Source organism: Muscardinus avellanarius (genome assembly GCF_963383645.1).
Source record: "Muscardinus avellanarius genome assembly, chromosome: 15".
In the NCBI taxonomy this organism is placed as follows: domain Eukaryota; kingdom Metazoa; phylum Chordata; class Mammalia; order Rodentia; family Gliridae; genus Muscardinus; species Muscardinus avellanarius.
Window position 1 is genome coordinate 72,966,645 of NC_137801.1, and position 24,927 is coordinate 72,991,571.

The window sequence follows — 24,927 nt, forward strand, 5'->3', positions numbered from 1 at the left end:
GTTCATGAGGTACATTAACAAATACATCAAAATCAATCACTAAGCCAAACATGAGAAGAAGGGAGGAGGAGGGAATGGGGCGGGAACTGAGTAGGGGCTAATTGGGTGATGTGTGCATGTATGCCTCCACCATATTTTATCCCATTAAGATGTATGACTACAATGCACCAACAAAAAAATTTTTAAAAAGTATACACTGGTCCTAAATATCTCATGCTTAAAACCCCTCCCATTCTTTTTGCTGTAAAAGTAGCAACTCCATAACACATCCTACACAATAGTTTATAAACATGGCCACAAACTCTCTGTCCTTTCACCAAGAGTTGCTTGAGTTTGGGACAGCTTCACCCAACCCAGCACAGCAGAAGTGAGTTTCAAGACTAGATTGTGAAAGGCTATACACAGTTTTCTTATTGGAGAAACTCTTGCTTCTAGGTGCTAAGGAGCCACGTAGAAAGTCCAAAAGCCTTCAGCCTGGCACTGACTACATACTTTGCAGTTCTATTTGGCAGCCTCACCTGGGCTATTCATTAGCTGTCCAAGCTCAGTTGCTAGATATGGGAATGATGATACTATCTTAGAGGTGGATCTTTAAGGACCAGCCATTTTCTCTTCCCACCATCTGAGTCATCCCAGCTGAAACCCAGACATGACAGAACAGAGCCATCCCCACTGTGTACTTTCTAAATTATCAACACATAATACTCATAAGCATAAGAAAATGGTTACCTCATACTAAGATATGGGGTATGCTATTGCTCTGAAAATACATGAATGAAACAATCTGAATGTTCTTACAATAACCTTTATTATACTAAAATCATTAAAAATATAGCCCTTTTGAGGCACAAAGGAATAAGGACCATACAGCTACCTCTGCTTCTTTACTTCTCATTCATCTAGTTAAACCTTCATAACATGCGAATCTCAAGTGAAAATCACAAAATCATTAAGATTTTCTTAGCCGCTTTCTCTCTCTATTCATGTCTCCAAATTCTAGTCCTTAATAGGCCACAAATCTCCTTTCAGCTCTTGTACAACCTGCAATTTTGTATTTGTGTGTATAATTTCAGGATTAGTCCATTTTGCCATTCAATACTTATTTTGAAATGGAGAGACTATGTCTATTTATGTCAAGCATTGGATACTCAATGTTCAAAATTATATTCCTTGCAACTATTACAAGTTCAGGTAGGCATTAGGTACTCTAAAAGTTTCATGAATAAATTATGTTGATTTAATTCATTTATGGAGGCAAAAATAATTTCTTGAAGTAAAACATCTAACTATATTTAATTAATAATAATAGATGATTGAAATTATAGTGTTTTCATCCTGGCAAGAATTCTAAGCCATGGTTTGCTTATTTCTTGTATAGTGTTAAAGAATTAGATGACATATGTCCAGAATTCTTATTAGGTAGAATGCATTCTTATACACAATCAACACTCAAATTTCTTTTTGCTATGATTATACACAATATCATATGAAACATTCCTGGTATGTAAAATGTTAAGCAGTTTTCAAAGGGGAGTATAAATTTACCAGTTCTAGGAGAGTAATTTGGAAAGGAAGAAAGAATTGGATTGGGCATATAAATAACTTGAATTCATTTATCAAATTTATTCTGCTAATCTCTTTGTGAAGAAAATATACTACAACTGAAGAATAAGGGAACATGAATGATTATCCTTTCCCTATTTTAATATTTCTTACATTTTTATGACACTAAACTGTTTCAGATTTTCAAGGAATCAAAAATAAAAAAACATATTCATTGAATTCTCCTTACATTCTATCATGTCAAGAAATCCTTTCATTAGATTTCTCCCAAAGGATGATTTCTATTTTACATATAAAAAGACTCAAAAAAGTAAGGTAGCCTGGTCCGTTGCAGGTTGAGCAAGCAATAGAGATAATTTTTTTTTCTAAAAGTTGTTTCCTTCTGCTATTCTATATTAGCTCCAAATCAAAATGTAAACCAAAAAAGAAGAGAGGAAGTGTTTCATGAAATTGGAAGAAGGTTCAGAACTTTTGTTCCAGAACTAGAGTTCTCGCCCTCCTTTTCTATTGTTAATAAAATGCGTAACAAAGAAAAAAATTATGGTAGAGACAGATAAAGTAAACAACAATAGTCACTGATTATAAAACTAACAAGAAATAAACTGACATTTGTTATTTCCACAACACCAAGTACAATACTTCATTCAATAAATTTTTCTCCCTTTTTCAGTGCTGGGGATAGAACCTGGGGCATCCTACTTTCGAGTTACACCCCCCAGCCCAATTTTTTTATTCTTTATTTTGAAACAGTGTCTCTTGTAGTTTCAAAGGACCTCACTAAATAGCTAAGTCTGTCCTTGATTCAAGATTCTCTTGTCTCAGCCTCCCAAATGCTGGGATTACAATAGTGTGGCACCACGCTCAACTTCCTTCAGTAAGTTTAAAGACATCACCATTCAACAAACTCATCTGTGTTAAAGGAGGTAAACCTCACTTTTGAATACTCTTTAATAGGAAATGGTGCCCCTGATACTTATACAACAAATTATACATCATTTATAAGCCAGTTAACAAGTTAATTCTCAGTAAAATGGAGTTGCAAAGAGGAAACACAAAAACAGACCAGATAAACAGAATTCAATGGATTACAGAAAATTTTAGTCTAAATTGGTCTCCAGGAACTGACCCATGCAGATTCTCTCAAATACAACTGAAATACATAGAAATCAGAGAAAGAGGAAGATGAATCATCAATTTAGAGGGGAAATTAAACAAAAATACAAAAAAAACTTGTTATCAGAGTCAAAGATTATCAGTAACCTGAAGGCCATTTGGGATTAGTTGAATAATCTCAGTCTGTGACCACTTCACCAGAGAGAAAGCAAAATCAGTCATTAGAGTGGACACAGCAAGAATATTGCCTTTCCCAGATGTGTGAATCCTAGTTCAGAAACCATAGCTATCCAGTGGCAGCATAACCACTCCATTATCACACATGATGATGACTGTTGATGTAAAACTAATGTCCACTACCCCATCCCTATATCTTTCTGTAAACAAGTAGAGAGAATATAAAAAGCCTGACAATGGCGGATTCCTCAGTTGAGAGCCAAAGAGAGTTCTGGAAGCACTGTAGGAGGAAAACTAACTCTCCAGAGGTTATCTGTTTTGATTATTATATTTTTGCTGCTAAGAATCCCAAAGCACAGAATGAGAAAAAAAAAAAAAAAAGAGTCTATCTTGGGTCACTGGACTACACTAGATGAAAATTTGACAGATTCTGCTTTTTCCAGGAAACTGGCTGAGAGAGATGTGCATGCATTTAGCTATTTTTTTATTGTAATTCTGGGAAGAGAATTAGAATCTGAAATGCACAGAAAGAGAAGACAACAGCAAGCCACAAAATTTCTTTTTGGCCACTTTCAGGTCTGGGAAGATTTTTTTTTTCTCTACTGGGAGATGAGTACACAGAAAAACGTCAGTATTCACAAAGACTGTATTACTTATGAAAGCAAAGTAGTACTTAAGATTTAGAGAAAGAATAGTTCTAAATAGGACAGAAAATTTAGAGAACAGTATGATCAGCAGAAGGTAAAAACACATGGCTTCAATAGCAAAGGAGTAAAAATGAAGAAATAAGATGAAAACAAAACAAAGTTAGAAAATAACAAAGAAGTTGGTTAAATTTCTCATATATTACTGACTATATTTCTTACTCTAAAGTATTAAATCAAAATAATTTTTAATTTCTTCCCTATAGAGGGTATTGTGTTTATTATTTAACATTTATATATTTATTGCCCTTATTTTAACACTAAGAGAAAACACAAAAATAAAAAATTACTACATATTAAACAGTTTTAAAAAATCTCACTATTAATATTATGGGTATATCTTTCAGGAATAGCACCTAGATGTTTTGTATGGAGGGTTATTGGTGAAGAAGATTTTAATTGTATAACCATTGTCTGAAAAAAATAAGTAATACAATATAGTCCAATTTAAAATGTGTTACAAACCAAGCATGTTGGTACACACCCGTAATCAGTACTTGGGAGGCTGAGACAGGAGATAATAAATTTGAGGCCAATCTCAGCAGGTTAGTGAGAACCTTAGCACCTTAGCAAGACCTTGTTTCAAAATAAAAATTAAAACTAGGCTGGGGGCATTCTAGTTCAGAGGTAGAATGCCCCTGGGTTCAATGCCCAGTAACAAACAAATAAAATGCATTATAATATTAGAAGACATAATGAACTTAAACATGCTCTCTAGAATATAGCAAATTTTGAATAGCAATAAGTATCCTATCAATCTAATGCTTTCTACATAAATATATAATAGCTTTCTAATGCTGGGGATTGACCCCAGGGGCATTTTACTTCCTAGGTACAACTCCAGCCCTTTTTAAATTTTTTTTTTCGCATATAGTCTTGCATCTTAATGTAGTACAAAATAGTAGAGGCATATATGCACATATCACAATTAGCCCTTCCTCAATTCCCACCCCATTCCTTCCCCCCTCCCTTCTTCTCATGTTTGGCTTAGTGAATTAAATTTGATGTGTTTGTGAATGTATATCATGTACATTAGGGAAATTCCCTCTAAAATTGTATTTTTTATTTATTTTTTGTGATACTGAGTTGAGATTTAAGCCAGGGGCATTCTACCTTTGAGCTATTACCCCATCTCAAAAAAAAAAAAAAAAAAAAAACGTGTGTGTGTGTGTGTGTGTGTGTGTGTGTGTGTGTGATATTAGGTTTAAAATCAGGGGCATTCTACCTTCAAGTTATATACCCAGCACTTTGTTTTAAATTTTTTTTATTGGTGCATTGTATTCATACATCATAAAGGGATAAAAAGAAAACAATCTTGTGTATACATACATGCACATATCACCCAGTCAGACCCTGTCCAATCCCCACCCCAATCCCTCCCCAACCCTCCCTCCTATGCTTGGCTTAGTGGTTGATATCAATATGTTTAAGTACATAGAGAGTTTTTCCCCCTCCCATCCCCACAGTTAGGTTGCCTTATTTGCTCCTCAACAGGATCTCCTTTTTCTCCTGGAGTTCCTCTTATGACCCATTTCACCTTAGCTTTCACGTATTAGGGAAAGTATCCGATTTCTTTTTGTGACTGACTAACCTTGGTTAGCATAATGTCCTCCAGTTCCATCCATTTCCCTGAAAATGATTTATTTGTATATTTTTAATGGCTGAGTAAAGTTCCATTGTGCACATATCCCATCGTTTTGAAACCAAAATTCATAGGTGTCTTGATAGCTGGCTGAGAGTCTTACTAAACTGCTAAGAATGGTCTCAGGCCTGCAATCCTCCTGTTTCCACTTCCCAAGAACCAGGTCTACGGGAGTACACTCAGTTCACAAATATGTAATCATATTTAATATTCTCTTGCTTTCAAATTACGTCTGTTGTGATAATTTTTAGATGATTAAGTATTGTTCAGTAACAAAATAATTTGTTGTTCAGGCTGATGATCCCTAATCTGAGAATAAATATCTGTTATTACGTACTTAATTCACTCAGGCAATATTTATTGTCTACTATGATTCAGGCAGAAGATATAGCAGAAACTTGGGAATTAAAAACAAAACATGAGACATAAAATGCAAATTAACGCACACCTGTAATCCCAGTACTTGGGAGGCTGAGACAGGAGAGTCACAGATTTGCTGCCAGCCTCAGCAAAATAGCGAGGACCTCTGCAACTTAGTGAGGCCTTATTTCAAAATTTAAAAAATAATAATAAAATAGGGCTGAGGGTGCAGCACAGAGGTAGAACACTCCTGGATTCTATTCTCAGTATCACTAAAGAAAAAGAAAAAAAATCAAATTAATTGTAAGTCAAATAGTGTTAAGTGTTGTGGGAAAAAATTAACTAAGCTAACAAAAATATGTACTGAAAAAAATGGCACAGAATAGATGTTTTATAGGGAAGTCCTCCTTGAGAAGATGAGGTTTATGGCAAGATCTAAAGGTGTGCTGGAGCCGGGCATGGTGGCACACGCTTGTAATCCCAACATTCGGGAGGTTGAGACTGGAGGATCTCAAGTTTGTGGACAGCCTCAGATACTTAGGTAGGCCCTCGGCAACTTAGTGAGACCTTGTTTGAAAATAAAGATAAAAAAATAGGGCAGGAGGTGTAGCTCGGAGGTCAAATGCCCCTGGGTTCCATCTCCAGACCCAAAAAATAAATAAATACATAAATACATAAATAAATAAAATAAAGGAGTGCTGGCATGAGCTATGTGGATATTGTAGAGGAAAACAATTTCAGGCAAACCAAGATCTTTAACTGGAAATGCTCTGAAAAATTAGGCCAAAATCTCTGGAGAGGAATGAGTAAGAGGAAGAATGAGGTCACTTCTCACTGAAGCAGGCCTCACCATTCAGGCTCATGCAAGGATGTGGTACTTCACTCAGAAGTAGGAGAAAAAACAAACAAACAAACAAACAAAAAAAAAAAACACTGGAAGAAATTAAGCAGAAAGGCAAAATGACGTGACATATTTCAAAAGAACACTCTAGTCGCTAGGTTGAAAAAAGATTTGCAGAGACAATAGGACTGGGGGTATAGCTTCAAAGTAGAATGCCCCTGGGTTCCATCCCTGGTGCTGCAGGGAAAAAAAAATTCTAAAATAGGGCTGGAAAAAGCTGAGTGTGGTGGCACAGGCTTGTAATCCCAGCATTCGGGAGGCTGAGACCGGAGGATGGCGGTTTGCGGCCAGTCTCAGCTACTTAGTGAGGCCCTCTGCAACTTAGTGAGACCCTGTTTCAAAATAAAGAATAAAAAAAAAGGGCAGGGGGTACAGCTCGGAGGTCAAATGCCCCTGGGTTCCATCCCCAGACCTGCAAAAATAAATAAATAAATAAATAAATAAAATAGGGCTGGAGGTGCAGCTTGGAAGTAGAATGCACCTGGTTCCAATCCCCAGTAACACACACACACACACACACACACACACACACACACACACACCTAATAATAATAGTAATAATAATATCATAATAATGGATCCATAAATTGCCCAATTTTATTCTTGCTGTTCCTAATCTCTTACTGGGAAAATTTTCCAATTCAATAGATGAAGAAATGGGCTGTCCTATTTGAGAGAAAAATTGAGAAAGTTTTACAAGGAGCAAATAAAAATATTTAATGACCTATGCCTTTACACACAGAGTAATAAAATATACATAATATTTCAATATTTTATATTATCACTGGATTTCAAACACCTGGCATCTGTTCTATGCTAAATATGATGGATATCTGTCCAAAGCAATGTTCTTAACTGATGGTCCTTGATGTGACAGCTGAGGAAGAGATACCAGTTCTGATTCCATTCTGATGCTTGGGTCTCTGTTGCCAGCTGCTAAAGTTCTCTGCTGAACTACAGCAATAGGAAAGACCCGTTACCTCTGTGCTTGTGTAAAGAGTCACTTCCAACTCAAATTCAAGGTAGAAACTGTACATTACAACACCTGGTGTGCAACACAGCTAAGCCTATTACCTGCTTGTGGCCGCATTAAGTATTTCACACTCAGCATCTGAGCATTAGTCCTGGGAAGCCACTACAAAGTCACTTTCCAAGTTTCCTATCTGCCACGACATGAATTGCTATTCTAGCTGCCACCCAGCACTGAGAGGACTTATTTCATGATGGGTTTTCTCCATGGTCTGTCTTTTTTGAGTGTTTAAAGTATTTGAATAACCAGGCAGTAGGTTACAGACTCCAACCTGCAATGCTTTAATTGGAGTGCACGGCACAGCAAAATAGAACGCAACAAGTAAATGTCAAGCTATATCTTTAAATTTTGACATTAAAATCATGCAGGTACACCCAGTCCTTTACAAAAGAAGGACAAGGAACGACTGTTCCTTTCTATGTTGCTATAATTAAAAAGGCTTTGGGTTTATAGAAGAAGAAAACAGAAAGGACTTAGCGTTTGGAATACACGCTATAGGTCAGGAATAATGCATTATATATGCATTATCTATCCACATGTGTTAGCTCAAGTCTTGTGGGTCAAAGGTTAAGATTTTACCTGTTTATTCTACAGGTGATAAAGCAGGAAAGTGAACAACATATCCAAAATAGAAAACATTGAAACTTTGGCTTTTCTTCTTACATATGAAGAAGATCCAATTGTTTCATCGCCCAAGAAATCTAAATGTCTTCTTCTAAAGCTGGCATCAGTTTTCTTCATTTTTACACAGTGTATAATATCAAACAATAATTTTATTAATAAATAAACCAATCATAATTATTTTGTTTTACTTTTGTAGATGGGGAAAGGATGACTCCTTCCTCTGCTGTAAAATCTACAATACCAAATTTCCTTTTGCCATCCTTACAGGAAAGCTTAGTAGTTGTGCAAATGAGCTCAAGTCCTGATCAAGTGTGAATAAAATAAGATCCAGTAAAACAGCTGACCCTTGTTTACAATCCAAGGCATGGCGTCTCATCAGATCTGAATTTTGTGACTTAGCATAATTCTCTATAATACCTTCCAGTGGTGAAGGGTTAGTTGTAATCTTATAAATAGCATCTCTTCTTAACCCATTCATGGACTTTGTGCTTTGGATTTTCCATCAGCAAAGGTAACTGCAAATCACACTAGGATTTTAAGTGGGCACATTAATGTTTGAAATTCTGCAGTAGGCATGATTCTAAAAATGTCTTCCAAGATGTTAAGCCTACAAATCCACAGAAGCCATGAAAGTGATGTCATCGTTCAGCTGGCTACATTATGCTATGTGGTGTGGTTGACTTTTAAGAAGGAAAGATTAGCTGGGCATGGTGTCACATGGGTGTAATCCTAGTGCTTGGGAGGCTGAGACAGGAGGATTCGGGTTCATGGCCAGCCTCAGCTACTTGGTGAGACTCTCCACAACTTAGACCCTGTTTCAAAATAAAGAATAAAAAATGGGGCTGGTAATATAGATCAGGGGTAGAATGCCCCTAGCTTCCATCCCCAGTACCAAAAGAAAAGAAGAAAAGAAAGAAAGAGTATCACACAAGATTGTAAAAAGCAGAGAACTTTTTCTGAATTGTGGTAGGAAAGAAAGGCAGAAGGAGAAGTCAAAGATATTTGAAGTATGGTTAGGATTTAATGCATTACTAACGGGATGGAGATGGAACAGGCCATGAAAGGTGAGGAGGTGTGCAGGGGCCTCTGGAAGCTGAGAAAATCCAGGCACTGATCCAACAAGGAACAGTGACCCCAGACCTAAAGCCCCAAGCAACGGGGATTATGCCAGTAACCTGAATGAACTTGGAAGTGCATTCCCCTAGAGTGTCTGCAGATAAAAAAAAAAAAAAGTCAGCCAACACCCTAATTAAGAGTTTTTGATACTTAAATAGGGAAGCCAGTTGAACCTGCCAGATGTCTGAGCAGCTGTGATTAATAAATGGGCATTTTTTAAAGATTCTAAGTTTGTGCTAATTCATGAAGCAGAGACTTAAAAAAAAAAAAGAATTACAATTCTTTTCGAAACTTAGGCTAGCCAGGCCAGTTTCATCCAAGTTCTTGACCATGCAGCTCGAGGCAGCCACAGCTGCTCACTCATTCATCCCTGCTCATTTTCAGCACTGTGCTCATCACAGTCTATCCGTCTGTAATAAGCTTATTCATTAGCTTATGTGTTGGTTGCTTCTTGAGCTGACTGTGTATACGCTCTACAATGAAGACCTTGCTTTTTTGCTGTAACTCTGAGCCTTGTAGGACTAAAGTTTATTTGCTGACATGAGTGAGTAAATATTACTTTTAGTAACTTGACATCTACCTTAAAATAATAACCTTCTATCTTCAAGTATATTGATGATTTGATTCTACTACAATAATTTTTTTTTGGTGGTACTGGGGTTCCTGGAAGCCCTTCTACTCTGGGCTACACTCCCAGACTTATTTTTATACTTTTATATTTGGAAACAGGGTCTCTTAAGCCAGCACGGCTGGCTTTGAACCTGTGTGATCCTCCTGTCTCTGCCTCCCAAGCGCGGGGATTACAAGCGTGCGCCACCACACCCGGCTTACTACAATAAATTTTACTGAAATGATCATGTATTTTAAATATTTTGGCAATTAAGTATGTTTCAAAAACCAACTACTACCTCTCATACCTATTCTTGACTTTCTTTACTTCTTAATATTTTTTGCATAATTAACTTAGCTACAATCAGTTATTTGCATTTATTTATGTTTAGGAGGGGTCTGTTTTTTTCTTGTTGCTATTCTTTTTCATTGGAAACACAAAGTCCATGCAAAATATGTGTTTTAATTATGAGAAATGGAGAAATATCCAAATAGATGCTTATCTCAGAAATAGAACATTATGCTGTATATAGGATTGTATTCAGAAAGAAAAAAATACTTAAGTATTCAGAAGATGCAAGATTATATAAATTTATGTTTGAGGGAAGGTGAAAAAAGTTCTAAGCTAAATATTAGAGTGTCGTAGCTTGTAGACTGACCATAAGAATGTTGCATGAATTTTAGAAATAAATCGTATTAGTTTAGTAAGGAGTGGGACTAAGAAGACAAGTATTGAAGGCAGGATGCGAGAATAATATCTATGCCTAGAAACCAGGAATGTCATCAGGAGAGCAACATAAGTAAACAAAGAGCATCTATTAAAAGTCAAAAAAACTAAGGAGTGACTGAATATTTGTACTGGCTCTCCATTTGAGATTTGCAACTTTGAAAGTTGACCCTCATGGGTCAACAAAAGATTGCTGTACAAGAATAGGTGTGAACAATCCTCTAACAGCACCACAATCAATTCCTTAGCATGGCACCAACACAATCAGTTTCAGTATCTTCCTGAGAACTTGAAACTATCAAGAAAAGCACCGCAAGCCATGAAGGAAATGGTGATAATCCAATTCTAAACACTGCACAGAATTGTCTTCAGTAGATTCATTGTCTTTTTCTCTCTCCATTCACCTCTCCAATACCTGAGACTTAATCTTGTTATACATGAAATTGGTATCTGTTTTCACACGTCTTGATTTTCTTGACTCTGTATTTTTTAATTGTTATTCTTTCTGTCAGGAATATTTTTTTCCTTTTTTTTTTGCAGTACCGGGGATGGAACTTAGGGGCATTGTACCTCTGAGTTACATCCCCAGTCCTAGTTTTTAGTATTTTTTATTTTTGAAATAAGATCTCACTGAGTTGCAAAGGGCCTAGCCAAGTAGCTGGGACTGTCTGCAAACTGCAATCTTCCAGTTTCTGCCTCCTGAATGCTAGGATTACAAGCATGTGCCACCAAGCCCAGCTCCCCATTCTTAATCTTAAAAAAAAATACTTGGCTTGGCTTTATAAAGGGCTAGTTTTAATACTCACTTAGTAATTATATTATTATATTATATGATTATATTATATAATAATTATATATATAGTAATTAAATATAATATTATATATAGTAATTATATTATATGATTATAGGGCTATGAAATAATCATTTGTTTTAAGATATATTCCTTCATCTAGAAATTGGGAGTAATGTCAATTCCCAATAAGTTAGCTTGCTAGGGCTACCATACTATAGACTGGTTGCTTACATCACAGAAATACATTGTCTCACAATTCCCAGGGATAAAAGTTGGAAATAGAATTTTCAGCAAAGTGAGTTCCTCCCAAGGGCTGTGAGAGAGACTATTCTTAATTCTTCTTCTAGATTCTGGTAGTTTTCAGCCATTTTTAGTGTTGTCTTGTAGTATCATAACTACAGTCTATAAGAGCATTTTCTCTATTTCTCTCTGTATTTAGATATTCTCTTTTTTTTTTCCTGCGGGTCTGGAGATGGAACCCAGGGGCAATCAACCTCCAAGCTATACCCCCTGCCCTATTTTTATTCTTTATTTTGATACAGGGTCTCACTAAGTTGCAGAGGGCCTCACTAAGTAGCTGATGCAATCCTCCTGTCTCAGCTTCCAGAATGCTGGGATGATAAGCATGCACCACCACACCCGGCTTGTAATTTTTATTCTATGTCTTTCTATCTTTGATTTCATTACACTGTATTTCTCTGTATAAAGAGAGCAGTACACCTCCATTTTACCAGCTTCTTTTTTATTTCCTACAGCAAAATAAATAAATAAATAAAAAACTGTGGCAAGGAAATCAATGACACAGTTTATGATTTACAAGTGACAGTGTCCTGTTTGCCTTTTCTGCAACATTTTCACTGTCTCAACCTCAAAAAAATATTTTGAAAGCTAAACCCACCATCCTAGAAACCCACCAGGTTTAAAAACTGGGTCATTTGTTAGACAACAGCTTTGGTCAATAATGTGATGCTATTCCACACAGAGAAAGCAAGCTTTCACATCAAAAGGTTCCCCAACTTTCCACTTTACAAGGACTTGTTCATAATAGTCTCTCAAGAAATTGCTTTTAGTAGAGAATTCACTATAGGCTGTCAAAACACATGTGAAACTTTCTGGCTTAAAAGTCATAGTTAATACACATGTTGTTGCTACGGTGACAGCTAGAGCAGGCAGAGCTGTCCATTATAAAAGGATCAACACTGGATGTATTTTAATAAAAAACCCTTAGAGAATCATGAGGCCTCAAAGTATAGCATAAATACCCCACATTAAGCAAAAACAGAAAAAAATGGAAAGAGATAAGTATTTCCAAATGTCTCACCTGTATAATTGCCTGCCTTTGGCTCCTTTTCTATAGATCTTGGTTCCTGCATATGCATAGGAACAGCACAAAATTTGAATAAATGAAATGTTTTATTCCTGGACTATCTCAGAGATTCTAGCAGCAACCATTGAAAACAGGAGGCAGAAAGATTGTCTTGAAAACTAAGTGCTATTGTCCATGCAGAGAGTTTAGCACGGTGTCCAGGTATGAGTCTTTCTTATCTCCCACTGACATCATTATTGCCATCTCCAATGTCACCTTGTATTAGTTTTAATACAATTAAATATTAACTGAACTAAAACTGAAGTATTTTTGAGAAAACATCAAAATACAATTTTGTGCTTTTTGCTTATCACTCAGTGAGGAGTACAAATTCATGGGAAACTTCTAAGAGGAACTTCTATAGGTAACATCCGCATACTGTATATTTCCAAAAGCTAGAAATAAACATTTTGAAAAATTTCACCAAAAGCATTTGAGAAGAGAGATATGTTAAACTTATTTAAACATTATACAATTTATACAAGCATGAAAAAAACACAGTACCCATTTATATGTACAATTTTTATATTTTTATGTTTCATTTAACAATATTTTAAAACAGAAAAAGAACTTCTGTTTTTCAAAGTTAAAATTATTTGTAGCTCTATTTTCTTACATCACCAATCTTTCTACTTTATATTTTAAGAAAGAATCTGGCTTGTTTGTAATTTCAAAGCATGCAGAACATAGACTGTGAGAATGTCTTTGGGGATTATTGGCTTTTCACAGATGAAGAAACTGAGACTCCATAATACTTCTCAAAGACACTGACAATATAACAGGAATAATTTCAGGACATAAGGACTTCAGAGTCTAATGGAACAAATGGTCCCATTTCTGTTAGCATGACCAAATTCAGCCTAACTGCGATGGTCAGACTAGTGATGTCGCTTTCTTACATAGCACCCTGCGTCAAATGGTCTCAAAGTAGCTGCCATTAATTCAGGAGCCAGGGAAATGAGCAGAGCAAAAAGGCCAGTGAGTTAAAAATGAGTTCTCTGACTTAAAATAGTGTCAGGTCAAGATTTTTGGAGAGATATATATATATATATGAATGTGGGCCTGAACAGAAGCTAAAACACTGAGAATCTTCCAAGTTTTATAAAGTAATTTTTTGTAAAGAAGTGTAAGTTGGGCACGGTGTCGTATGTTTGTAATCCTAATACTTGGGATGCTGAGATAGAAGGATCACAGGTTTGTGGGCATCCTTAGCTATTTAGTGAGGCTCTCCACAACTTAGTGATACCGTGTTTCAAAAGAAAGATTAAAATCTGGCTGGAGATGTAGCTCAGAGGTAGAATGTCCCTGGGTTCAGTCATCAGTACTAGAACAAAAAATAAATGTCTAAGCTAGGCGTATAATATCTTCTTACTGCCAAATTGCCCAAAACAATCCCAGGTCTACAAAGCTCCAGTGATGGGAATGGATCTCCTAATGCATGCAGCTCCTGGAAGGGCAACCTTACCAAGGCCCCTATTGTGATCAGGAAAACACACAGATGCACCTCTCAGGGGAAGAGCCAGAGGCCACAGAGGTAAGCAGAGAGTTGGACCATGGGGTTCGAAATCTGTTAATCTCTGCCAAGATAATCAGTTACCTTTTCTTTTTAATTAGATTTGGTTAATTGATTTGGCTCAAGGATGACAGCATGGTTCCTAGTTTTGTATTTTCCAAATGTGAGCTTTTATTGAAGCTATCATTTTCCTATTATACAGTTTCCCTCTCATATTGGGTATCCTCAGGTAGAGATGAGCACATAAATGTCTTTAATGCTTAAGTGGCCAGACCTCCAGAGCTGCATGTAGACGTGATGGTAAGGGCTACACATGGTCTGGAATTTGGGCTGGATGAAATAAGTCTATTTTATGACTGGAAAGACATGGACAGAATGTAGGTAAATAAGAACTGTCACAGAGACCTTACTGGCTATGAAATATCTTTTATCATTTTATCATTATAACAAAATTCTTACTTTTACTCTTTTCTGATTTGTGTCATAGCCCAAGGTACACATTTTTCAGGCGTTTTTTTTTTTTTTTTTTTTTTTTTTTTTCCTTCTGCAGATTATATATGTGAATAGTAGTTGCTGGGCAGAGCTAGTCATTTTCTTCAGGATGGCTGACTCAGCCAGGAGAATGCTTTTTGACCTTTGTTCTCTTCTTTCCAACCTGAAATTCCAGTGTTGTGGCTAGAGTTTTGTGGTCTTCTTGTGATTTTGAAAGTTTAGATAATGCAGTTAGGTAGTCTAAAAAAAGAAAAGAAAATTGGCCCTTGTCCAAATGGGCTTGATTTTTCCTCATATCAACTAAACTTTCAACAAATTTCTTCCTGGATACACATTCTGTGATGAAGAGAAAAGCAGAGTTTACTATTCCTCTTGGAACAACTAATTAAAAAACACAGATGGCCTGTGTCACCCAGTCATCATTCAAAAATTCAAAAATTCTCCTGGCCTCTGTTTCAACAGAGCTGAGGATCAAGACTTGGTCTGGGTTCTAGCCCCTATAATTGCCAACAGTATCAAAATGACAAAATTTTTGTCTTTTGTAAATTTTATCTATTGTAAATTTTCTTTAAATGTCTAATGTATCAGGTACAGAAATGTACTCAGGTACATTTCTGACCTGCCTATCTCTAAACTTCTTTGACAAGCTAGAACACATGTTTATGTCACTCCAGCCAGATCAGTGTTACTGGCACCCAACTCATGGGGAGTTTTGAGATGCAGGAATGAGTGAAGAAACTGGAAGACTTACAAAGACACCTGCTAGAGTCTGTAGAATAAATTCTGGGTGGAAGGTGGGTCAGATTTAAACTACATTAACTTTTTGTTTTCTGAGATATATCCATTTAATTGAAAATTTACAAATTTAGTTATGCATGGTAGCACTTCAAAGGTAGACACTAAAAGTGCAAATATTAACATATTTATCTTTCACACCTGCAAAAATAAAACTTGTAATAAGAAAATAGGAACTCAATCCAATAGAAGGTCAGTAAGATAGAAAGAAAAATTATGTATATAAAATGCAAAATGAAGAAGGCACAGGAACAAATATTTCTCCAATAAGAAAAAGACCCAAATATGTCAGCAATAGTGATATATGCAAATGCCAAGACTGTCAGATCAGGTTTTTAAAAATCTCAACTCTAGCCAGGCATGGTGGCACACACTTGTAATCCCCGTGCTTGGGCTGAGACAGGAGGATCATGCAGGTTTGAAGCCAGCTTCGCTGGCTTAAGAGACCCTGTTTCCAAATTTAAAAAAATATAAAATAGGTCTGGGAGTGTAGCCCAGAAGTAGAAGGGTTCCATCCCCAGTACCACCAAAATAAAAAAAATCTCAACTCTATGCTACTTATGAGTGAAAAAGACATAGAGAGGTTGAAAGTAGAAAAGCTCCAAATCTCATACAAAACAATCAGTATTTTAATATTGGACAACATTGGTTTTAGAATTAAAGTGATATGTAAAAGAAAAGTTTACTACAAGATGAAAACTAATTCACTATCAAACTAACAGTTACATGTCAGAGGATCTAAAAAACTATTCTAAAATACATGTGTTAAAAATTATAAAATATCTAGTTATTCAGTAGACATTAGGTAGAAGAAGATACACACAAATACACAAACACACATACATTTTCATATCTTAATCAGGCTTAACTTAATAAACACATTTAGGAATCCTTATTCTTCAGTTAGAGAAGATGTATTTTCCCAAATGTACACAAAACATACACGCCACTTTTGAGATTGCTAAATACGTCTTAAATACCACAGACTTAGTACTGTGAACATTACTTTGTATGTGTAGAACATAATTAGAAGACAACGGTAGCAAAATCTGTGTGCGCATCTGAAGGGAGAACAATGCTTTTGGACCAAACAAAATAGTCTTCTCAACTTATTAAAGAAGACACCTTAAAAAGGAAAATACTTTGTACTAAATGATAATGAAAATACTATTCATTGAGAGTTATGATATAAAATTGAATAGTACTTAATGGAGAAATATATATATATTTCATATATGTAGTATACATATATATACATATATATATGGTATCATATAAACATATATATGGTATTTTATGTAAGTATTTCTAATACTTGTAAAGAAAAAGATAAAATCTAATAAGCACACATGTTCCTGAGCATTGCAATATGGGAAACACAGATGTTATAAATCCCTAATACCCCTAATCCCAGTATGTCTTTATTTTGCAAACTCTAAATCCCCTTTTAACTTATCAGATCAATGAGATTTCCTCTTGAATAATATTTAACTGAGAATCTTAACCCTGACCAACAGGTTTTTCTAACAGTTTCTATATAGGAGAAGTGATTAAAATGTATCTAAAGCAGAAATATATGTCAGAGCTGAGAAATACCAGCAGAAAAAAACAATTCTAAACTCACCCCTGGTTTTTAGATCCCTTCACTTCTAGTCTTTTTTTTCTATGCCTGACCCTATGCATATTTTCAAATTCTCAGAGGGCTTCTTTTTTAATTCTATTCAGGTCTTATCATTGTATTTAGAGGTAGATATTGAATGGAATGTCTCTATCTCTCCTAAAAAAGCCCATATTCCTCCTTTATGCTTACTTGCAAAATTGGGGAATAAATAATAAAACGTAAAATCTGAGACTTCCTTTTTTGGGTAGAATATATACATTTTAGCTAATGGATAGAAGAATTACCTTGCATCATCTTGGACAAATTTGTGTATAAAATTTTGTATAATTCCAGATAGAAGTGTTAAAGTATTTCAACATATATAAAGCAAATATGGAACAGGAACTAATTTTTGTATAAATTATCATGATAAATTTTTTGTATAAAATATTTGTATAAATAATCATGATCAATCTGCAATTAGCTCCATTTCTACTTCCCAGGAATGTGCTTCCGTTCAATATTTTCCTACATTGGTCTCTCTATGACTTCCACTGAATTGGTTACTATACCCTATTATAGAATTGTATTATACCTTTTTCCCTACCATGTCTAATGGAAGGTATCATTCATTATTTTTCTTCAGAAGTAACATAGTTATCCAAGGCCATTTGAATTTTCATATTTACATTGCAAATCTGACTATATTTCATATTTATATACACATGACTAAGTTTCACAAAAACATTTTTAAAATTACTAAACTACTATTTTTACTACTACATGTTTAATCTAAAGATTAATTTTGAGATAATTAATATTTATAACATATATATTATATAGTTAAATATATAAAAATATATATAGTCTAATCTACTTTAATTTATTAATACAATTTTATATTTTTCCAAACGTGATTTTTTAAAGTAAACAAATACACTTTTGTTGGCATCATAAATTTGCGTTATATATTTAACTATTAATTTTGTGGTTACTGACCTAATGACCTCACATTTGTCAAACCAATCTTGGAGTGACATTTTTCATAAAGATTCTGAAATGTTTATTTTACAAATTATCACCATGTTGAGTATTACTGTTATTTTCTTGAGTTTTGTAATATATCCAGGAAGTGATGTTTGTGAAACAAATTTTTTATACCAGGGTTTCCAACATCAAACCTTCGAGTTTGCCAGGCGTGGTGGGGCAGGCTTGTAATCCCCGCGCTCGGGAGGCGGAGACAGGAGGATCCCGCAGGTTCGAAGATAGCCGCGCTGGCTTAAGAGACCCTGTTTCCAAATTTTAAAAAAGTATAAAACTAGGTCTGGGAGTGTAGCCCAGAGGTAGAAGGGTTTCCAGGAACCCCAGTACCACCAAAAAGAAAAACCATAAAGTTCAGCGGTAGACTTCTTTACTCTTGTTCTAAGTGGCTATGTCAACTAAATTAGAAACTTTCAAGGGCTGTCCATCTTTACTATTTTCCTACTGAAATGTAACTGTGATGTTCTTAGAGGAACTTAAAAGCTTTGCCAGTTTGAGGATGCTAATTCCCTAGATAGCTGCTACTACTGATGGCCACTAAGACTGTATTGGGATCAAGTCACAAAGTGAAATCAAAGGAAGTCAGCTGATGAGGATAAAATTTAGATAGACAAAGTCAACAGATATATTCAAAGGAGATTTTATTCTGTCTGAACTGACATAAGCTAAAAAACAAGGAAAAAAAAAAATACAGGACCTAGCTGGGCGTGATGGCACATGCTTGTAATCCCAGCATTTGGGAGACTGAGACAGAAGGATCGTGGTTCGAGGACTGCCTCAGCTACTTAGTGAGGCCCTTTGTAACTAAGTGAGACCCTGTTTTAAAATAAAGAATAAAGCCAGGCGTGGTGGCACACATTTGTAATCCCTGCGCTTGCGAGGCTGAGACAGGAGGATCACGCAGGTTTGAATTCAGCCGAGCTGGCTTAAGAGACCCTGTTTCCAAACATTAAAAAAAAAAAAAGTATAAAATAGGTCTGGGAGTGTAGCCCGGAGATAAAAGGGCTTCCAGGAACCCCAGTACCACCCAAAAATTAATAAATAAAATAAAATAAAGAATAAAAAATAGGGCTGGAAGTGTATCTCAGAGGTAGAATGCCTGTGGGTTCCATCCTCATTGCAGCAAATAATAATAATGATAATAATAAAAATAATAATAATTAATAATAATAATAATAAATACATGACCTGTGTGTAGGGATTTTCGAAAGTTCTAAAGGCTAATATGAATTAATCTAAAATCTAATCTTTTAAAGAAAATCAAAGCAGAAATGGATCCTGATTTTAGGGACCATCTTATTCTTTCAAACTTGAAAAAAAGTATACAAGAAAAGTATAAGGAAAGGGTGTTCTTATTGTCCTTTCCAATTTTTTATGGATATTCAATAATTTTTAATAATGGCATAATTTTTAAAAAGAGAGGACATAGCTCGGCTATGTGCTTCTTTAGGTGAGTTTTAGGAATTAGAACATTGAAGGATTTGATTGACCAAGGAAAGGGAAAACTCCAGGCATAGATAAAAACTAACCCTCCAGTTAAGCAATTATACAAATCATAAAATAAATGTGGCCCCAAATCTAAGAAAAACAAAAGCATTTGACAACATTGGAAGGCAGACAGCATTGGAAAATTAACTGCTAAGCATTAGTCACAGTAAAAGAAATAGGAAGATAACCTTTTCTTAAATGAGGATCGTCCAAATATGTAGTATTTCCTCTGTGTCCAAAATTATTTCTGACTCCTAATGGAGGAAAAATTAATTCATTTAATAGGGAAAAAGGACCTCTTTCTAGTGGCCAAATAAGCAACAATTTGACCACTAATCCTACCTCCATTATGTCACCTCTTCATGGAACAATTTTACTGACTTGGTGGAAGCAATTCCAATCACTCTTAAAAGGCTATCTTTATCATTTACTTTTTCAATTTCCTTAGGCCATTTTCTGAGTTAAAATGATTTTTTGACTCTGATAATCTTGCAGGATGAGATTTTTATATGTAAATAAGATGTCTTGATTAAATGTTAACAGGAAGATTTCTTTCTATAAATTCCAGGAGAAGAATCCCCAGCCATTTGATTGCAATGATTGATTACCCATTTTGTAGTACTTTTTCTATTTATATTAGGATAGATTTAGGGTCTGCTCTACATGGTCTCCTGGACAAAGACAGTCTAGATATGAAACAGACTCTTAAAAGTCTCAATTGAATTTGCTATGCTTTATGAAAATTAGCTATATTCTAACAGAAAAAACAATGGCCTGTCATGTCTTTATACTTCCAGAAAGAACTTGTTATCCTGTGCTACTCTTGAAATGTTCTTTTCTGACTATCTGGCAAATGAGAGATGATATCACTCTGTACAAGAATTAAGCGCTATTGATAGGCTTGGACTCCTTCATAGCCATGCACTTGACAATCCTACTATCATCAATCTCTGAGACAAATTCTAGTTTTATAGTCGGGATTCCGTACTTAGCTTTAGGGTCAACTTCATGTGCAAGCATTCAAGGTTTGCACATTTTCTTTTATAGGGACCCTACACTTGATTTTTAGTTACCATCGCCATCTTCAATTTAGTAATTTCTTAACATGGAGACTCATATTTTCATTTGTACTGGAACTAAAAATTAAATAGCCAATCCTGGTTGGTATTCTTTAGTATACTATCAACTAGATTCATAATATCTACTTACATTCCTAGTAAGAAATTAACCATAATATTTACTTATATTCCTCCTAAGAAATTAATATAACATGTGAAAAAGATTTCCCAAGGCTTTAGAAAATCACCCCCTTGCTTTTCTATCATAACATTAGAGACATTCAGTTTCTCCAAACTCTCACCCTTGTAAAAAAATCTATCAGTGATCTTCTGGTGTGCTCTCTGGATTGAGTCTCTCATAGAATGTATTCTTTCTCTTTGCCAGCTGTCACAGCCACCTAGAAGTCTTAGCTCCTCTCTACAACTTGGCCACTATGGATATGGGGCCAAACATGTTCCTCTGTACTCAGTTCTATAATTAGCAGGTGCAGGCAACTTTTGTCAAGATAAACTATAGAACCTACTACATGTCCTTCAGCCTAGAGACGTGTTTTACTGTAAATGACATCAGCGTATGAAAAGTTTTGAACCTTTCTGAACCTAATAAACACAAGGACTGCAGGAAATCTATGAGGAATAGAATCTTGTCATATTCCTCAGATTAAAAGACATTAAGATCTCATCAAATTAAAAATGTTTGCTCTTTGAAAGACCCTGTGAAGAGTACAAAATGACAAGCAAACCACATATGCAATGGAAGATTTGCACATAAAACTTGTTAAAAAGGAAATTTACAAAACTGAACATTGAATCAAAGCAATCCAATTATAAAACAGGTCCCAAACAAAACAAACAAAAAAATACCACCCAAGAACAAATATTTCACTGAAAAAGACAAACAGATGCAAATATAACCATGAAACGATGTTGAGCATCATTAATCATTAGAAAAGTATAATTTAAAACACAGTGCTAGGCCAGGCATGGTGGTGCACGCTTGTAATCCCCGTGCTTGGGAGGTGGAGACAGGAGGATCGCGCAGGTTCGAAGTCAGCCTTGCTGACTTAAGAGATCCTATTTCCAAATAAAAATATGAAAATGGGTCTGGGAGTGTAGCCCAGAGGTAGAAGGGCTTCCAGGAACACCAGAACCACCAGAAAAAAAAAAAAAAAAAACTACAGTGCTATATTATTGTACACCTATCAAAATGGCCATCATTAAAATAATAGTGCCAAAGGTGAGAATGCAGAGAAACTGAGTCACTCATATATTGCTAGTAAGGATATAAAATGGTATAGCCATTTTGATAATAATTTTGTGTCAACAAAAAGTAATGTACTATTGGTACATGCAGCAGCTTGAATATATCTGGGGGTAATTGTACTGAGTGAAAAATAAAACCAGTCCCAAGGGAAACACCATACATACATACATACATACATACATACATGTTGCATACAAAATGATATAATATGTACATATATATCATATATAAGCATAGTTATACATCATACAATTTCACATTTATAAGACTTTTTAGGGACGGGTACTGGGGATGGAACCCAGGGCATTCTACCTCAGAGCCACACACCCCAAGCCCTATATTTTATTCTTTTTTTGAAACAGGGTCTCACTGAGTTGCAAATGGCCTTACTAAGTAGCTGAAGCTGTCCGTGAACCACGATCCTCCTGTCTCCGGTCCAGAATGCTAGGATTACAAGCATGTGCCACCATGCCTGACTAAGACTCTTGAAATAAGAAAACTATGAAAAGAGAACACATATTAGTAGTTGCTTTCAGGAGTGATCAGATCCACCAGGATTGGGAGGCAAGGAGGTAGGTGATAAAATTAAAAATAAAAAACAAAAATCCTAGAGGTGATATATTTTGGACAATATTAATGTCTATATCCAAGTACTGAATTTGTGCTAGAATTTTCTAAGATTATATTTTGAGGAAAACAGTATGGAGTGCATAGACTCTCACTACAATGTTTCTTTTTTCTTTTTCTTTTGAGAGTTTTTTTTTTTGTTGTTTGTTTGTTTGTTTTTTGGAACTGGGGGCCAAACCTATATCTGCAAGGCAGGCATTTTGCCACTGAGGTACATCCCAGGCTCTCTCTGCAGTGTTTCTTACAAATACATAAAAATCAATAATTATCTCATAGCAAGAAAGTTAGAAATATTATTTTACAAATTGTCCTTTCAAATTGTCACCACACTACATCTTAGAAATTGATTTATTTTATTTTTAGAAATTTTGTCCATATTCCCTTCAAAAAATGGTTCCAGCTAGCATTTGAGGAATTTTGAAATAAGGTGATGGGAAAGTTGTCCGTTGAAATTCAAATTTGAGTTGTAATCTTAGCTATGCTTATGGTCTGATAATTAATGGGGGGCTGTTAAATTAAGCAATTAGTTATGTCTTAGTAGTTTATTATTAATAATTCTCTGTTCAGTTCCAGTTCCTAACTATGGGCACTGGTGTTTTATTTAAATGCTTTGGCCGACCTTCCTTTTTATTTAGCAGATATAAGGTTATTAAAGTAGTTATGAAGAAATATGACATCTCTAGTTGACCTGATAATTGGTATCTTTGATTCTCTACAGGAATAATTGTGCTGGCTGACATTCAGACTCCTACAGAAAGTAAGAGGAAACAGGTATCCTTACAAGAGGTTAATGTATTACTATAGACACACATTATCATGTTTTTGTATGCTATAAGTAAGATTAGCTGGCTAAGGATACAGCAACATCTGTAATGTGGTAGAAAGAATGTTCTATTTTCTACCACGTAAAACAGAAGTCCAGATAATCTCAGACTTTATGGAGGAATTCTCACATACACAAATGCAAAGACCAAGAAGAGCTTGAACAATGCATACACAGGTAAGGGAGGTTGATGCACCATTAGCAAAACTTACCATAAAGCTGCCACAATTCAGAGTACAAGGGTTTTGTATACAACTAGACAAAAAGTGACAGCCTCTCTCTCCTCTCTTCTCTCTCTCCCTCTGCATCATCTATATCTTTATTTCTTTCCCTTCTCATTGGTCTTTTGCTTGTTTCTTTACCTTTTCACTTTCCTAACCTAAAAATATTATCTGTTCATGGAACTCAGACTTTAGACTTGCCTTCTTTCAACATACATTTTTAGAGGATTCCAGTGTTATGATTTTTTTTGTGTGTGGAACTGGGGTTCCTGGAAACCCTTCTACCTCCGGGCTACACTCCCAGACCTATTTTATATTATTTTTATTTGGAAACAGGGTCTCTTAAGCCAGCGTGGCTGGCTTCAAACTTGTGCTATCCTCCTGTCTCTGCTTCCCAAGTGCGGGGATTACAAGCATGCGCCACCACGCCCGGCCAGTGTTATGATTTTAAAAATCATCTATATCCTATAGTTCCCATTTTTTCTTCAGCTTTTCTCCCTTTCAATTGACTATATAAACCTCCTTCAGAGAGCTAGCATCTCAAACTTAACATGGCCAAAGTTAAATTGTGATTTGTATCTCTGTGGCAGATATCACTCTCTGTCTACTGGCATTAGTTTTCTCTGCTTTTTATTATTTTAACATAAACTCCTGACTTTCCACTGAGCACATGATATTCCTATCCTCATTTCTCACTTAGCTAACTATTTCTTGAAGGCAAATTTAGAGCCACTAAGATGTCAGTAGAAGTAATTTGTGCAAACTCCAGGTCATTGCCTTAAAGAGAAAACAATTCATCCTGTAATTTATTTTTTTCTTTACCGTGGGCTAAACTATAGGTGTTGGAATGAGTCAATTCTATTCATGAGCAATAGAACCCCTGGAAAACCATATAGCAATAACATCAAAAGGTATCCAGGTCCTCAAAAAAACTCCTAGTGCAAAACCATGTCACCAGCCCTAAAGAGCTTTCCCCCAGAATGTTTTGTAAGATAAAAATAAGCCACTCACTTAGTTATAACACTGTCTTAGTTGTCTTTATTCTAGTACTTTAGACTGTGCTCTAATTCATACACCCTCAAAAAACCTACTTCCACCTCATTTTCCTTTACTGTTGTGCCCTCTTACATCCAATCTGCAAAGTTGGTTTTAAATTTTTGATTGGTACATTATAATCATACATCACAATGAAGTTCAGAGTGATAGAACCATACATCTATCACTCATCCCCTCCCTCAGGGCCCTCCCCACTCCTTCCCAATCCCCACCACCTTTTGCA